The sequence below is a fragment of the Cupressus sempervirens genome, chromosome 4 (genome assembly GCF_028749045.1).
Source record: "Cupressus sempervirens isolate cs-2001-9-10 chromosome 4, ASM2874904v1, whole genome shotgun sequence".
Taxonomy (NCBI): Eukaryota; Viridiplantae; Streptophyta; class Pinopsida; order Cupressales; family Cupressaceae; genus Cupressus; species Cupressus sempervirens.
The window spans coordinates 665,776,226-665,795,515 of NC_143121.1; the positions used below are offsets into that span (position 1 = coordinate 665,776,226).

General features: G+C 33.9%; 1 pseudogene; it reads right to left on the minus strand.

Annotated features, from left to right (window-relative positions):
• Nucleotides 1-16,852: 16,852 nt before the first annotated feature.
• Nucleotides 16,853-18,583, minus strand: LOC149563016 (solute carrier family 40 member 2, chloroplastic-like; annotated as a pseudogene).
• Between the last annotated feature and the right edge of the window lie 707 nt (nucleotides 18,584-19,290).

Sequence of the window (19,290 nt, forward strand, 5' to 3'; positions counted from 1 at the left end):
CCCTTTGGAAGAGTCACAACACTTAATGATTTCTGCCCATTAGAAATGTCATAAATCTTCATCAAATTAGTTTTTTGTAGTCAATTTTTTTTTTCTTCTCATTCATCTTCTTTACCATTAATTATTTCTTGAATGGCATCTTCCATTCTTCCTTCCTTCTTCCATATCTCCCTTTCCATTGAACGCTTCTCCCTTTTATATCCCATGTTTGGGAGAGTTAACTCTTCATTGCATGCCTCTTGATCTTTCATTAAACTTAATAAATTATTATTGTTATTATTAAATCCTTTTCTAGAAAGAGGACATTACAATAATATCTACTTTCAACCAATATTTGCATATACACATTACTAGTAAAGTGTTCATATACATTTTAAATTGTGCAAGCTTGTGGCCCCAGTTTTAAGATCAACCAAACTTTTAAAATTCTCATGATGTTAAGAGAGGTTACTTGTTGAGTCTTTGTAATTATGTTATTGCACATGTTTTTGTGGTCTCTTTCCTTCAAACTCCCAATATTTCACCAATTTTAGTAAAAAAAAAGCCAAAACATGCCAAACTTCAAGATTTAAAATGTTCAAGAGTTTATCAATTATTTAGTGGTTTTATATTTCCAAAGTCGTCGACATGTTCCCAGATTCATCCAACATTTTAAATTTTAGAAAATGTGAGAACCATTTGAAATAATGTCCAAGGTGACAAAAGTAACTGACTATAATTCCATATGTTGCAAGCTTTGTGAACACTCTCCCAACCATGTTGCAAAAGCTCAAACATTGCATGAGAATTCTTTGATAGAATTCCACTAAGGCATGTCATCTAATGTATGTATTCATTTCATGGAACTAATATGTTAAGGAGATTTATAAACTTTCAAGTGATTGCAATTAGCCAGTGGAAAAGCCATGCACACATCTACTTGATTGTATGCATTGTAAAAGGGTCATGAATGTTCATAGGGTGTCACTGTTGTGACTATAGGAGTTGAAAAAATATACATGTTGAAGATTGCTCATGGGTTCATATAAATGATATAGGCAAGACACATAAAGTATTAGGTAAGGTGTTAAATGGAATGGTTGCCACAACAATTGGCACACCATCTACTTGATAACATGTCAGATTTAATAAGCTTGCCACCTATCTAAGGGAAGAGCACTATTTGGCATGGATGATAGTTTATAAATATTGTGTCTTATACATACTAATTTTAGTGATTTGAGTTCTTCCCCATGTTGGAAATATTCAAGACTATGCTAAGTTACTGAGAGGGGAGGGGTGAATCAGTAACTTCTAAAATTTCTACACAAATTTCAATTCTGAATCCAATAAACCACTTAGCATTAATTTATCACATCTGATCTAATTGCATGCATGAGAAACCAAAAATATTAAAGCATCCACAAAAATTGAACTCAATGATTTGGTGACATAGAAACCTTCCAATAGAAAGTAAAACTAAGGTGGGGATCAAACCCATAAAACTTCAATATTGTAGCATAAAGTTGGCCTGTTAAGGCTTACATTGATCACTTTTGATGATCTTCCTTGTTAGGAGCAATTAGGATTGCTAGGTCCACCTTGTTAGAGGTTTTACAAACACACAATGAAGTATGCACTTTGTTAAGAGATTTAAGAAACACTGTTAAGTCTACTTTGCAAAAGGATTTTGACTGGTTCACCTATTAGGATGAAACATAAGATCTCTAACTTACAACTGGATTACTGATAGAGATTCCTTGAATGTACTGATCACCTTTATGTGATGAATATGTCTCTAATACTCCTCTTTTGATATGGCCTTCACAATTCACTCTTTATCTGTTGCTTAGCTTCAATTATTCCTATTCACATTCTTACACACTCATTATCTTTGGTTCTCTATTTATTTTTACCAAATTCCCATCAATGTTAAAAGTAACAAATGATAGATCACATTGCAAACTTCCTCCCATGGCAACACTCCACTTTCTAGATAACAACATACCATACTGAGGTGGAATATCAACAACCAACACACTCATAGTAAGTTCTTTGTCTAGATAGGCTATCGGTCTATAGGGTAAGGCATTAATAGTACCTATGACTATCACTTCTCTTTTATCCATGGCACTGTTAGAATCTGAAAAGATTAATAACCCAGAAAACTAGTGCAAAGAGTAAATATCTAAACTATGAATGCAAATGATACAAAATCAAAATAGCATCATAGAGTTAGTCTCCAAGAGAGTAATGCAAATGCTTGAAGCAAAATAGCATTAAGAGGATGCAAAAATAAGAGATACAAATACAAGCCAGGTAGCATGCTTATATAGGCAAGGAAGAGAGAGGAGGTGGCAACACCAACCAATGAGGAGCAACCATCTATCAGACTAAAGATAGCAAAGTATCTTCCCAAGATAGCTAATGGATGCTCACATGTAGGAAGGTGACACCTCACAACCATTCACCTAATAAGACATGCTTTATTAACCTAAGCGAGATTATTAAAAGTGTAGGAAAAACCTAGCAAAATAGGAAAAAATAAAAAACTACACTAACACCCCCCCATAAGCGAAGCTTAGGTGGATGTAGAAATGGGTCCCGGCAACGAGGCCATGTTAGGTACCCAAGTACAATGCAAGAAGATGCAACCTCTGAAAGCGGAGAAAGAGAGAAAACCACAAGGGAAAAACCCTCCCCCAAAAAGAGGTAAGAACCTAGTGAAGAACTGAAGAAGTCTCCCACTAGGGAAATTGTCCCCTAAAATAGGAACAAGGAGTGATCATGAAGAAGCAGCATCACTGAAGCATGAAGAATTGCAAAACTCTGTCAAAATGCTGATCTGTAGAACCCCCATGGAAATAGAAGGCACGAACCATCAACCAAAGGAACCTCCATGGAAATAGAAGGCACGAACCATCAACCAAAGAAGCATAGAACAACAATATAACCTCCCCTTAAGGTAGGTGAGGTGACAGGCAGCTGAAAAGATGGGCTAAAAATCTCCTACAACACAGGAGCCAAACTCATCGAGAGTGAGGTACAAACACAAATAAAGGCATGTGTCGTTGACACTGCATGAGGAATTAGAGAAAGAGAGCCTATAAGTGGCAAACAACTATCCCCCCCATGGCACTTTATATAATAGTGCGAGTACAATGAATCACAATGATGAAAAGGATCCTGAAACGCAAGAGTGGCACTTTATCTCAGTGCGTTGCATAAAAATGCTTACAATGAATATCAACAATGATCAGAAAAGACATAAGGCTGAAACAACAAAAGGTAGAGCCCAAAACAAAGCAACTGAAGCAACAAAATTGATCCCCGGACCTGAAACAAACAGGATATCCACCAGAATGCTAAAATGCAAAAGACTGAATAGGATGTGCCTGGAACAGAATCTAGAACAACAACTAGCATCACTGGAAAGAGCATAGAAAGATCTTTCCAACGATATAAGGAAGTCCAAAATCGGAGATCGGAAGCTCAAGATACGCCTCCCAGAGTGCAAAATAGAACATCCAGCTTTGACTGCCATAACAGGCAACCAAACTGAATCAAAACTCAAAAACACCTGTACCGGCATCTCCGTCTCGGAACCAGCTTTCTGGCGCTTTTTTTCAGATCGGAAAAATACCTCCATATGCAAAAGTTATGGCCAAAAAACCACAAGTAGGTCTTGATTTCAATGCATTACAAACCCTCATGAAGAGCATATGTTAAAAGTGAAACTTGGGCACAATAATCAAGGAAACGAATAGCACCACTGCGATCTACTCAAAAAATCATGCACTTTCAAAAAACGAATCGCCTCGATATGAGGTCGTATGAGAAAGTTATGATCCTCAGAAGTTTCCAAAACAAGAACTGTGCACAGTCATGGCTGAGAATCTGCAATTTCTGAAGAATTCATGCATGAAAATCAAAAAATAACTCCAATAGTGGATAGAGCACAAAAAAATAGCCAAGTTCATAACAAGAATCATCAAAATCGGAGTCCGTATGAGCAAGAACGAGACATTTGAAAACTGCATTCAAATCTGCGGCTGCCAACGGAGAGGGGTATGGCTGTAGCTTTGCATGCTCGATTTTGAAAAATATACAGCTTGCATGCAAAATCTAAAAGATACCCAGATGGTTTTTCTGGGCTGCGAACAAAACCCAGAAAGCGTTTTTCTTCCTGATGAACAGGAGATGTTGCTGTAGTGTAAATCAGACGCCTTTAACAGAAAAAAAACGGCTCCAAAAATCAGAAAACGACCCCAGCAACCAAAATTTGACATGCAAATGCTGGATCAGATTCTCAAGTCCATCAATGGCATGCTGGAACCTGCAAAACTGATTGAAAACTCCAAATATGCAAGTTGGTTGTCAGATTTGAGATTGAAACCCCAGAGAAAAACTATTTTTGTCAAAACTTTTCTGATTCTCAAGATCATCCAAAGATGCAAGAGAAGAGCATACTTCGTTTTTCAAAAAACTAAAATAAAGTTTATTTCCCCCCCCCCCCGAATCTCTCAAATAAGGAAACTAAAATCTACTCTTGCACATAGAAAAGCTCTGATACCAATTGTAGGGCACATTGCCGTTGCACCAAAAGCCATGACTATTAGTGAACATGGAACACCACATAATTAACCACCTGTGAGTAGGGGAGCGCGTCGCATCACCCAACAATCTCCCTCTCGACGCGCATACCAGGTGCTTACGCGGGTCGGGAAGGCACCGGGGAGATTTGAACCCATGACCAAGCCAAAACCAGGCTCTAATACCATGTTAGAATCTGAAAAGATTAATAACCCAGAAAACTAGTGCAAAGAGTAAATATCTAAACTATGAATGCAAATGATACAAAATCAAAATAGCATCATAGAGTTAGTCTCCAAGAGAGTAATGCAAATGCTTGAAGCAAAATAGCATTAAGAGGATGCAAAAATAAGAGATACAAATACAAGCCAGGTAGCATGCTTATATAGGCAAGGAAGAGAGAGGATTTGGCAACACCAACCAATGAGGAGCAACCATCTATCGGACTAAAGATAGCAAAGTATCTTCCCAAGATAGCTAATGGATGCTCACATGTAGGAAGGTGACACCTCACAACCATTCACCTAATAAGACATGCTTTATTAACCTAAGCGGGATTATTAAAAGTGTAGGAAAAACCTAGCAAAATAGGAAAAAATAAAAAACTACACTAACAGGCACAACATCTTCCTTGAGTAGTATCTACCTTTAAACCTAATTCCTTCATTATTTCAAAGGGCATCACAGTATTAGAAGCACCAGAGTCAATCATGCAATTTTTTAATGTTTTACCATTTACTAAAATACTTAAGAAAAATGGCTCAACATTTCCCAAACATTGATTTACAGAGTTATCCAAAAACATGTGAGGAATTTGAGACATAACTACTTCAGCTTCTTTGTCTTTTATCTTTTCTTTACTATTTTCCTTGGGATTGTGATTTTCATTACACTCATGTCTCACATTTATATCAGTACCTCCCAACCATGCTAAAGCTTTATTTCTATGTTCAGGGATCCTTAACATTTTAGACAAAGGAACTTTGACAGTGATTTGTGATAACATTGTAGTCATGTCTATAGAAGAATTAGATGGTTATCAATAATAATACTCCTTTTGTCATGATGTTTATAAAATATGTTTACAAACCCTTGGTGATTTTTGTCACTTATAGTGATTGCTTTTGGTATCTTCTCATCTAGCTTCTTTGAAGCATTATTTGGGGACTCACAAAACTTGGGATTATCCATCTTCTTTGGTTCCCATTTTTTATTGGTAATTTTAACCTTCTCAACAGGGATTTCTTTAGGCTTCATAGCTTCCCCTTTTTTAGGATTAACCCCCTTTATAAATATATTAGCCACCTTGTCATTACCCTCTTTTTGAGCCATGTTTCTAGTCTGTACTTGAGCTATCATGTTTGTAGTAATTTGATCAATCTCTTCTCTAGAGGGCTTCCTTAATGTGACCTCTTCTTTGACACTTACCATGTTGCACACATTGTCTTCAACATCACTCTCATCAGAGAATACTTGTTGTTGCATTTTATTCTGAAATTGCTTTTGCTCATTTACATCTCTATCATAATTTTCACAGTCAGAATAATGTGATTCAAACATATTACATCCTACATCATCATTTTTTTCTTCCTACTCATGATATTTTTCTACTACAGTTTGATTTCTTGGGAATGATAATGCTACTGCATAGGATTTAGGAGAATGGGGTAATTGACATGCAAAGCACCATGTAGGCTCAATAGTAAACTCATGATCATCTACCAAATTTACAAAATTTTTTGACAGAGGATCAGGGGTAACCCTGTTGTTATTATTCTTAGGGGGAGGAACATTAGGCTGACCATCTTTCCAAGTAGCGTTGTAAGGGAAATTTTACAACCTACTATGTCTATTGAAATTTGACTGATAGGGGATCCTATTGTCAGTGAGATTCCTGTCATTCTTTATCTGAGATAGATTTAGGCTTTTTATATCATTTAGAACTTGGCTTATCTCACTAGGCTCTTGCTTTTTTCCACCTATATTTTTATGATCCTCCTTTCTATTTCCCTTATTACCAAACAACCTAGGGTCATCTCTTTTACTTTATAATCTCCCTGAGATCCTCAAGTTATTTTCTACATTTAGCAATTCTAAAGGCATCTCTTAAAGTCCTAGTTTCCTTATCCCTAAGTTGGTATGCCATTTTACCCTCAAATGCATTTAGATAAGTGATTAGACATACCTTGTCATCAATTCACATGGTCTACATTAGCTTGTACATCCTCTTCTAAAATCTAATATTGAATTCAGTGACAAACTCATTAGGAAACCTCTTGATGTTATTGAATTCACTCAAAAGGTAGCTTTGCTTTGGCTTGTCACCATACTGTTCTTTGAAACAATATTCAATGTCTTTCTAATCCATAATGGACAGTTTAGGAAGTCTCTTAAATCATTCTCTAGCATCTTCAGTTAATGATTGAACAAATAATTTCATTCTAACATCTTTAGCTTCAACCTCATAGTCACTCATCATGTTTAGAGAACTTCTTAAATGATCTTCACAAGTGATAGCATTGTTCCCAGCAAACTTAGGCAACATTTTTCTCAATTCTTGTGGAATGGGGTTAGGAAAACTAGGGATTCCATCAAAACATATCTGAATATAACCCTCTAACTGGATAGGTCTTCTTTGCAAATCAATCTTAGGATGATAGGTAACGTTTCTTTTGACATTATCCATGGTATTACTAGTACTAGCATCACCAACAGGCTTATTTGGATCTACTTTCTGTGAAGAAGAAGATAAGAAAGAAATAGGTATCTTAGTGGTATTTTGATCTACATCATCAAATCCACCATCTATATTACCCTTAGGCATAGTTGCAGACTATTTCTTAGCAGTTTCTAGGAATTTGATCTTATTGTTCATCTCAGCTATAGTGGCCTCACTTTCTGCAATCTCTAGTTTCTTAGCTAAAGCATCCCTTTCTTTCCTTCTCTTTTCCAATTCAATATCAGAAAGTGACATGGAATCCTGGATCTGGATTGTCTTTACTGGCTCATTAACCTTAACACCAATCTCCTTCTGTTTTCCTTTGTCCTTAGCACCTATAGCAGGTTCTACATTTTTTACTCTATTGTTATCAACTTCTAGAGCACTACAGTTCCTAATTTTTTCTATTACAGGTCCCTCTAGATTCATTCTTTGAGTTTCTAGCAAATTCTACTCTTGCATCTTAAGCTATTCAACTTGACCCACAATCTCAGGCTGCCAAGCATTACACTAGTACATTTTGGCAAATATGTGACTAGGCGACTAAAACTTTTAGTCACACTAATAAAATTTTTAGTCAAGTGACTAAAACTAATCACATTCCATTGTTTCTTTGCAACTTGCATCTATAGGTGACTAAATAAGTGAGTAATTTGGTCATTTGGTAAAATCACAAGGTCAAGTGACTAAACAATCCAAACAATAAACTACTAAATGATTGTTAGTCACTAATATTTAGTTACTCAAACAAATCCTACTAAATAAATGATCAAACAAACTACTAAATAATTTGTCACTAGTAACTAGTCACCCAAACTATTAAATAAATACTTATAATATAGTCTAGTTATTATTTCTTATCAAGGTTCTTAAAAAAATTTGATTGTTTAGATATATGGTGTAAGTGAATCATTTCTTGTCTATCTAGGGCTCATTTTTTAGAACTTTGTACTTAAGTTTCTGGAAAAAAGACGAACAATCACAAATCCACTATCTATATTATGAACACTAAGAAAGGTCTTAGATGAAGGATTGCAAAGACTTCGAGTTTCTAACAAGGTGAGTTACCAAGTGTCTATTTAGGCATACCCCTCTTCACAGAGAGAAATAAGCATTCCTTTTGGAATACTATTAGTAACATTCTCAAGCTTGGAGCAAAACATTTTTGGTTCACCCTGGAGAAACTTCTACAAAACTGTTACCAAATGACTTGGATTACATTGTATATACCTCCACTACTTTGTAGTGGTGGGCCATGTCAAAGAAGAACTCATCATTCAACGTGGTGTTGATTAGCCTCAACAAGTGATCTTCTCCTAATATTGTACTAGAAGGACAAAATTATCTTTAGTTGTTTTTGAATTGTAGAACCAACTAATTATTTTTATCTACTTATTTCCTTTTTGTGTTTCTTAATTTTTTTAGGTGTCCTTGAGTTAGGATGATGAATACCTCCATAGTAAGAATGAGGGTTAAGAAGAGTATCATAAAATACTATTAACACTACTAAAAATAATGATTTAAGATATTTTATATTTAATTTGATATATTTTTATATTTTTAAATTTATATAATTAAATTATAACTATTAAATTTTCAGTATTATATTGTTCACCATTTTAAATTAAAATTAATATTAAAAACTATTATTTATTGACATTAATATTTATAGTCTATTAAGCTATTTTCTCTTCAAAAATTGATAAAATATAAATATATAATAGTAAAGGGTTATTATATTTTTGAATAAAAATAAATAACAATAAAGAAAAAAGTAAATTATTTCAAATTATCTAACATCATATTTACAATTAATAACTTACTTTACTTATACAATATATAAAATAAATTCATAAATTAAAATTACATTTATTTAATTTTGCTATTTTTCTTTGTTAAGAAAATACACCCATCAAAATCATATCTCTAAGCGTCAACATATATTTCTTTAAGTTTTGGAAATGACTCAAAATATTTTTAGTTTTACGAGGGAATGAAAATGTTTAATGCAAAAACCAAGGAGACCTTAATGTGATTTTGTTAATGTTGTAGCAGGAATGCAGAGGCAGGCTGAGGAGGGGTACAACTCCATTGGTTTTATCAATTTGGCAAGTATTCAGGTGTAGGAAAGCATCACTTTGATTATAGGAGTACAAAATCTCTTTTTGTCTATTTTCAAGATCCGATTACCATTACAGGTATTATCTATTTCATACTATCTCTTTTTTTCTTGGTATAGAGATGAATATGTCTTAGGCAAAACCGTAAATGATTGTAAAAAGAAACTATGATTAATTCTATAGGAATGGTTACTTAGGAGGATGATTGCCCCAAAAATTACCTAAAGCATAAAAGGAATTTTATTTCACTATGCTTCTATTCAAAAATCATTTGAAGTGCAAAATTAACAATTAATAGAGTACTATTAATGGAAAAAATGAGACCGGAATGAAAAATGCTCTAAAATCAACCCTTATGGTATATATTGTTCAATATCTATCTAAACCTTTCCTCTTACAATTTTGAGGTAGCCTTTGCAATCTTGTACTATCATTGTTGCCTTGATACATGGTACAATGCCTTATTCTTTTCAGGACAATCTCTATTTCACTATTCTTTCAATTTCAACATGTCAATGCATCTTGTTCTTTGGATAAGAAAAACATGAAATACTATATTTCCACATAGTGACCTTATATTTGTATCCAATATTTCTTGTGCATGCACTTTATAGGTCTTTACATAATCCATCTTTGTCATTGTCACATATCTATTGGAATTTGTTTGACCATTATTTTTTGAACATGATAATTCCCAAAACTTTATCTGAACAACGGGGTGTGTATCTTTCTTACCCATGAATTGTCTTTGAAGGAACCACTTATTTTACTAAATAATTATTTTTTGCATCTGCCATCTTTTCTTGATGATTGAAGTGAATGTATGTCATTTCTTTCTTCACAAGATGGTGGATTGTAGCCATATGTCATCTCATAATAGACCTTTTCGAGTGAGTTCTTCTTAAAAATATGTCATGTGCAATAACCTCACACTTCCCTTAAATTTGAGTTCTAAATACAAGAAAGTGGAATGGAAGTTTGACTATCTTCTGCTCATGGACTTGGTACCCAAGAATAAGTAAATTTATGGAAAATATAACATTTAGGATGATCAATTTTGAATAGTTTTTCTCATCAATACTTTCTTGTGGTATAGCATTTATGCATAACATTTGTAGTTATGGAAATGACGAACCCATGCATTTTCTAGTGTCAGTGGATTTATACAAGGTATTTTTTATGGATCAAAAGCTTTAGGTATAGTTCCAAGTTCTTTTTTCGTCACTTTGCTATTACTAACATCACTTGGGTGCTATGCTTTATGGATGCTGCCTTTCTTGAAAAAATTTAAAAAGTAATCTAACATGCACAAATTCTTGGGGGTATGATCACAAGTCCCATGCAACAACATTTGGCATAAGCTATCACAAGTTCATATGCAAGGAATGGTTTGAAAAACAAACCTTTAATAGTATTAAGGAACATTGGCAGTAGGTACTTGATCTCAAGAATTAAACTAAAAGTCCTCCAATATGTCCTATCTCAAAGCCTTCTGACATCCTATAGCCAACTCTTTTTCCTCGTCTTTAGCCAATTGGGATGTACCCTCAACCATTTTCACATCTTATATTGTGCCAATTTTGTCATAGAAATAATTCCTTCAAGGGTCCTTCCCAATCTGTCACTCTTGCTAGAGTAATGAATGTTTTTGCATTCATATCTGTTGACGGAAAGAAACCTAATCACCACAGTTGTGTTTTTCTTACCTCCTAGATCTACTTACAAAGATGCATTTTCTTTATTCCATTTGATGTGATCCCTCTAGATTTTTGAGGCATAATAAACTTTCCCAACCAACTTATGAGGAAGCATAAAAGCTTTCTGTTCTTGAAGAAATTTAACTAGCCCATGAAGTAGCTCCACAATATTTCTACAGCCCTACCTCCTGCCATGGATAATGGGCATATGAGGTAGGGTATCGGTAAGGTCAATGGACTTGGCTACTTGGTGTGGATTCTAGGGACTTGGCTGCTTCTTGAACTTGATGAGATGCAAGGGAAGAAACCAATGATTTAAGTGTTTAAACTCTACCAATTTTTTCCCTTAGGCAACTGCAAAAACCAATGATATCAATGTATGCACTCTACCAATTTCTTCCCTTTAGTAACTACAAAAACTAAGGTTTAATGCACCTCAAAGGATTCAAAGTTATGTTCAAGAAAACTTACTTGGTCTTCTTGGTTGGAGCCCTTCATAAATGGGTCATGAGCCTAGTAGACTTTCTTCTACAATCTCGGTGGATGTGGGTATGTAATCAAAGTAAAAGGGTGAGATAGATACACTGTTGGAGATTATATGTGGCAGCGGGTCTCCCTTGGTAGTGAAAATATTGCATCATCTAGTATGAACTCCCATTTGACAAAACGATTTGCAATCTAGCCTAGAAGTTACCTATCCAAAATCCTTTGCACCAATGACCAAGACAAGAAGTCTATAATGAAGGATGTCATTTTCTTAGCATGATGTGTCTGAAAACACCTCCTTACCTAGAATGAACCTTACAAAATCTGAGTCTTCCAGATGTACAATATGGAATAACTTATGAATACTCATGCTAGATGGTAGATATTGACCTATCAGTGAGAGTTTTGCACACAGGGAAGGCATTATAAATAATTTTTGCTTGGATTCTTTTGTGGAAAGGGTTATGAGTGAGGAAGGCATGTGGCTGAAACCAAAAATCCCTTGCTTTTTTGAAGGTCACTTTAGAAAGAGCTTCCACATGTGGAACATTCCATCATACCATTAAAGGGCCATTGGCTCTGTAAGTTGCACAATAAATTGTCTTGTTGATATTTTTACCCCTTTTGGATTTGCGATGTTAGCCTCGCAGACAAATCCTTAAACTAAGGTTAGCAAAACCTTCCTACTTGGTTGGACATGTGTCAACGACGAGAGCGAAGAGACCTGTTGTAGTTCCTCCATTGTCTAGCAGGTGCAATTGGTAATTAGTTTTCTAAATCAGTGGAAAACATTTATCTTTATGATTCTTGAGGAGAAATCCCTAGTCTCTTTTAGAATTGTATTAAGCTTTGTGTAGGTGTATGGTCTTCTTCAATGTAGAGATGATAGCCCCTGAAATGCTTTTCATCTCCAACAAAGGGAGCATTAATCAAGTGACCAGATTATGGGTTTCCAACAACCTCCATTTTTCTATTTCATTATCACAATAAACACCCCTAATATATTTTGAGATTTAATATTTATTTCAATTAAAAGTAAGATACACACACTTCAGAAATAACATACACTTCTTCAAGTGTTGACTTAGTGACTCTCATATTTACTTGGTCATTACAATTCAAATTTTGGTTTAACAATTGTTAGATATTTTATATTTGTATTTAAAGTGTTATGTTAATAACTGATAGAGATAAAAAGAAGATAAAAAAATTGTCTGGACAGATATATTATTATATAGCAATGCCACTCCAAATTATTTTTTATAGATTTTGGGCTCAAAACAAATAGTCCTTGCTGCATATTGAAATGTTACTAGAATCGAATATTTAGACATCAATGAATTTATTTGAAGAGTTCTTTCTATTTATTTCCGATCTGTGCATGGATTAGTCCTATATATTGTAATATGAAGTTTTATAATAACACCCATTCTTTAGCATATATGAATGCATGTATTTTAATATAATTAAAAGGTTGATATTGTTAAGAAACATAGATGTTAGAATTGTCACAACATAGACAAGAGAATACCTCACGGAATCTCCAGTATTATCATTAGCTATTGGACAGTTTCTCCCTATATTCTCCCATCTATCAACCCATCATTAATGTTGCAGGTAACTCTTATTTATAGTTCATGATATATTTTTCTATAAGTTGAATGTAAAAGAGTTTGCATTGTCCTCTATTCTATCTTTTCATGATATTTGATAATCCTAAAGAGCCTAGAGAGGAAGATGAATTTGGGAGAGTGAGTGATATGTTTCTATTAAGAATAAGCAATGTAGACTAAGAAGGGAGACTGCTGACTAAATGAGGTTGTTGTGTTTTCTGAAGATACTTGTCACTACCAAAAATAAAAGAAAGTCACAACAAATTAGAAAGATGTTGAAGTTTACATAGTATTTAAAAAAAAATAATTCTAGTTTAAAATAAATAGATTGATGTCGAGGTCAAAGGTGATCAAGCTACAAATAAAGTATTCAAGGAAGGTCACCCCTTTCAAATAAATCAGATGTAGCTACAAGGTGTATTGAACCTTCATAGAGATTGTTGCTAGAGGCCACTACCAATATTAAAGAAAGGTTGTTGGCCTCTAGAGGAGATTGCAAATCATTATAATATTTTGGTTAGATAGGAGAGAATTAATCTTTCTAAATGGGAAGGGGTGGGAAGTATATCACTATTTAAAGTGGTTATATAAAAGAAGATTGTTAAGATGGTATCCATCATAGCATTAAGAGAATGATATTTTAATCTTATAAAATTATAGTTAGCAACTATAGAATATAGATTAGTCCCAAATAATATGTTATAAGTTACGATGATTAAATTAATAAAAGAATGTCAAAAATGTTGATCTATTATAAATTATTGGAGGAGATTTAGATTGCTGACTGCAAAGGTGATAAAGTATGTAAGGAAGCTCACCCGTTCAATGAGATTGTAGACTAAAAAGAGTCTATGAGGAGAAAGTTCAAATGTAGTTCCAAGTTGTATGGAACCTTGTTATTGAAAGATTCTAGTGGCCACTTCCCCTAGAGAAGAAAAGTTGTTGGCCTATACAAAAGATTGCAAATCATTGAAGTGTGTTGGGTTAGAGATGAGAGAATTTGAATTTCTAAATGGAAAGGTTGATGTCACTATTAAAAGTGGTTATTTGAATGAAGATTATTGGAACAATATCTATTAAAACATTAAGAGATTGATGTTTTAATCTTGCCAAATTGTATTTGGGTGGCTGTAAAATAGAGCTTGTCTCAAACAATATATTACAATTTATGGAAATTGAATTTTAGATGGTTGGTGATATTTTCATAAAGTCTTGAGATGATTATGACTGTTAGTATAATTAATTTAGGATAAAATTTTAGATAATAAAATATTAGCCTCATTGTAGACACGAGAATACCCATTAGAAAATTTCCAATAATATCTTTAGCCACTGCACATTCTCTTGATACTTTTAACTTGTCAATGATAAATTTTACATTTTTTCACCTATCCACTATTAATTATGTAGTGAACTCTTTATAATTTATTATATTTTATGACGTAGTTCTTCATAAATTAAGTGTGAAGAGTCTTAACATGTTTCAGATATTAAATTTTACTAACCCATTGTGAGTACCAACAATGATTGTTATAGTGATAGGAATATTGTGTTTTCCTTTCAAGATCGTCTTCTTGTATACCTTTTCCCAATAATCTAAAATCTGAATGGTCTGCAGACATGCATGTCCCACCAATTTCTGATCTTCCTTTTGGAATAATTATTGATCAATGTTTTACTACTTGCAACTTTAATGACATGGGGCTTTTCCACAAACTCACAAAATAACGAAGAGTTGGCAAGCCCCTCCCACACCTTGGCCAAGGTTTTGAACTTTGTTCCTTCTTTGACGAGCTCTTTTGCATTTTATATATCAATGAGATCTCCATGGCCCTGTTTTGCTGGGTGGGGAAAGATGAAACCAAAGGTGGCTAAAACCTTGTGGTCAAGAGTTATCGTGAAATGTTCAAATCCAATACAATTCCTTGGCTTATCTTCTTCTTCTTTTGGGTTATTGGTATGCAAGAAGTATGAGACATATTTGTGCACACAATATAATAGATGAGGCTCATATTCATAATCAATGTTGAAGTTATTATACAATTGAAAGCATGAGAGATGAGGAATATGAGAGTTAAGACAAGACCCAAGTGTCTTGTTGTGTAGAGTATTATCTATTTCAAAGAGAAGGAAAAGGGGGATTTGATTTTCCAACTTCATAATATCACATTTGATGCTTGTAGTTACCATAGGCCGAGTTTCATTATTTCTTTGACTTACTTCACTTTGAGCATCATGGTGCCCATTTTTGAGAGCTTGGTAGAGAAAGAATCCATCCATCATAGAGAAATTGGTCGTCACAAATTTTGTTGGGTCATCGATCTCAAACTTGTAGAACTGATCAAAATTCGAGGCCATCTCCTTTACATGATCAATGAAGTATTCGAAGAGAGTGGGCTTGTCTTTTGTTGCATGTTTTGCAGAGTTGAGCTTGTAATCATTCATAATATTAGTCACAAGGTTCGAATTCGAATTCGAGTTCGACGACTATAAAATTCGAATGAAGTTCGACAAGAGAAAAAATTCGAAAAAAAATTCGAATTAAATTCGTCTTATATAATTTTAATTATTTCTTAAATATATTTAATATATCCCATATATTATCAAAATAATTAAAATTGCCTAATAGATTTAAAAACTTTATAAACATGATGACACATTTATAGAGTATAAAACATAGTATATATTAAGTATAAAATAAAAATTTCATTTCACATTAATTTAATAGATTGATTAAATACATTTCTAATGACCTATTTACTCAAACATTTTAAAATTTAAAGAATCAACTGTATTACTTCAAAAATAATATATTTTTAAAACATTTCATTTATACTTAACAAATTTAATAAAAAAAAAAAAATTTGAAATGAATAAATATAATATATGCATTATTACATTATAACAAAATAAACCTAAGATTAGTGAATATTATTTCATTTGTACTTAATAAATTTAATAAAACAAACAATACATTTATACATTACAATGAAATCAACCTAATAAATTTATTACATAACATTATTAAATAAATTTAACCAAGACTTTTACATTAAAATAAATATAACAAAGACTTACTTTATATTATTACATGAAATAAACTTAACTATATAATTACATGAAATAAATTTAAGAAGACATTCCAGGAATTTGCAGACGCGGGAGCCGGAAAATTGTAGGCAAAAGGAAAATTGTTGTAGTCTGCAGGAGCCTATGCACAATCGTCTACAAGAACTGGAAATTTCGCATGTGCACACTCCATCCCTACATGACTGTACAAACCATTGTTAAAACCTTTGTTGAATCCTTTGTTTTCTGTGCATTTTAGGGCTAAAAAAATGGTTCCAAAACTCTAAAATATGTTGCCAAATGCCTAGAATAGTAGTTTTTAAATGTTTATAACAATTAAAAAAAAAATCCCAATTTTTGTCACTGATGAAAATATCGGAAAAATTAATATTCGGCAAAATCCGAATCTCATGCTTGGGATTTGCCGAATCCTGTGACACATCTTCTTTTAGATAGTTCTTGTGGCATGGGCCAAGAGACACCATTTGAGGAACATATGTCTCTGCTTGGCTCTAAGCAGAGCCTTGTGCACTTTTAGGCTTGTTATAGTTACTGTTTCATCTCTCTTACCAAGATTCATGTCACCTTCCATGGCCAAACCTCCATAATCAAAACAGGAAGTGAACATATCATTGATGCAACTGCTAGTTTTAAATATTTAACAAGGTCTAACATGAATAGTAGAATGCCAAAAATTGATGCTCCTTGAACCTCACACAAAATATTGAAACTGTTGAGTATGGAATTGGCACGAGAAAGTGCAATTGGTTGATTTGTGCCAGCTAACAGGACCACCCAATCGCGTTCAAATGCCATCCAGATACTAAACCAGTCAACCTCTTAATAACACCTGCTAGGACTAAGATAATAAACCATGGTTGCAAAAGCAATTAAGTGGTAGAAGCAACAACAAGAATGGCCCTATCAAGGGCATAAATAGTCATTCCTGCTAATATTAATTGATCAGCAATCTGTACAATGCTTAAACAATTAAAAGCGGACACTCTCGGATAAAAATCCATAAGGGAATCAACCAAAGGGCCTCCAGCAAATATACCAAGCTTTGCAATAAAACCCAGAATAGAAACTGGTAGTAGAATTAGATGTAAAAGTGCAATGGTTGTTGGACATGCAAAATTTCAAATTTGTTCCACTGAATTTCCAGCCAAAAAACTGGTATACAGAGCATACAGACCTCCAGGGTGTACAGGAGTTGCTGAAATTGTATCTTGTTCTTCATTTGATTGCACTGGTAATTTTATTAGAAGGGAATCCAGTAATTCATTCTCTTCTTCCCTTAGGCCCCGTTTGGTTGCTGGAAGATGAGGGCCAAAACCGGGTTATCAGGGGCAAAACCAGGTTTTGTAAAAAAACTTTGTTGTTTGGTTAGTTAAAATTATAACCCGGTTTTCAATTTCATCTTCCAATTTTGGTTAAAAATTGGAAGAAGTTTCTTCCAGTAAAAAGGTGGAATTCGAAATTAAAATCAGGTTTTGAATTTTATGACAGTTTTTTTAATAATATTGTGGGGTCCACAGTATATTCATCTTCCGTGTCAACCAAACGGACCATTGGCTTTCCAACCCACAAAACCAGGTTTTCGAAAACCTGGTTATAAGATAACCTGGTTATGTCAAAAATTCATCTTCCCCAACCAAACGGAGCCTTATTTCTCTAGTCTCCCAGAATATCAGCTAATAATGAGGCTAATGATAAGGCTGGAAATGAGCAAATAGAAGTAACTAAACACCCATCTTTGCATAGGTCATCCTCAATAACCATATGGTTGAATTTAACATTGATGTATTTTACAAAGCATCTATAAGCTTCATTTAAATACTAGTAATAGCAATAGGAAAACATAATAGTGAGGAGAGCAGAGGAGTAGGCACCGTGAAGCATGGAGGACGGAAATAGAAAGGTATTGATAGAAATGGAGCACGGGTGGGGATGGGGAGGTGCAATGATTTTGTATTGGTATGAATGTGTATGTCAAAACCCCATGGATACTTCAAGTAAGATGCCCCACCCCCACCTCTATAGTTGCCTATTATTCATGTAGTCCCCTCTCAAAATTACCGATAAATTCTTGACGATAAATTCTATTATAGGAATATCGATGGCATGGCCTCCCCCTTATTACTTCTTATGAGTACATTTATAAATATTCTGACCATATTCTTATTCATTTGCCCACATATTCTAAGTTGAATTGTGTCTCAAACACATACCAGTACCCATATCCCCATGTCTGCAGGCATCTACGCTTCTAGTAGTATAATGCTTTTCTTTTAAAATAGAAGGCATGGTTTAATTGCCTAGTGCAGAATCATTCTTCTACCTTTTCCAAACTCTATAATGTGATTTTACCTTTATTTTATGGCATGAACAGAAACACTTTTAGACATGCCATTTTCAGATGATTTCTGAGCAGGTCTATTTTGGCATCAAGAGCATTCCTATAGCGATAACATCTACCTTAGGCATAATGGAAAAAGTTGGCATCCTTCCATCAATGTCTTCAATAATCTTGAAATCTGATGGAAAAGTCTCACTGATCACATTATTACACATTTTTAATGGTCCACACATCTATAGTTACAATAATCTTATTACACTGTAATCGCCTCTATCTTGTAACAGTTAACCTCTTCTCTTCATTCAGATCATTAAAAAATCTCAGTAATCTTGCTACGCTGACCAAACCTGTACAAATAACTCCAGAGCTCACCTCTAAATCCCAATTTTTTAACAAATCTTTAGGCTGGATTCATTTGATCTCTATTGGATAGTTAGGGGGAAGCTTATCCAGACCATAATAAATCAGAAATAAGGCCTAGATTAGTTATCTATTTAGTTATTACATCTATAAGACCAGCTAAATTTTTCATATATTATCTCAGTTTGCAAATGAGATCCATCTCCTACAAAAAAGGCATTTACCGGATTGTTGACCACAATCCAACTGCACACAGGTTTCTTCTTATACATTCCCATGTTTGAACATTTCCTGT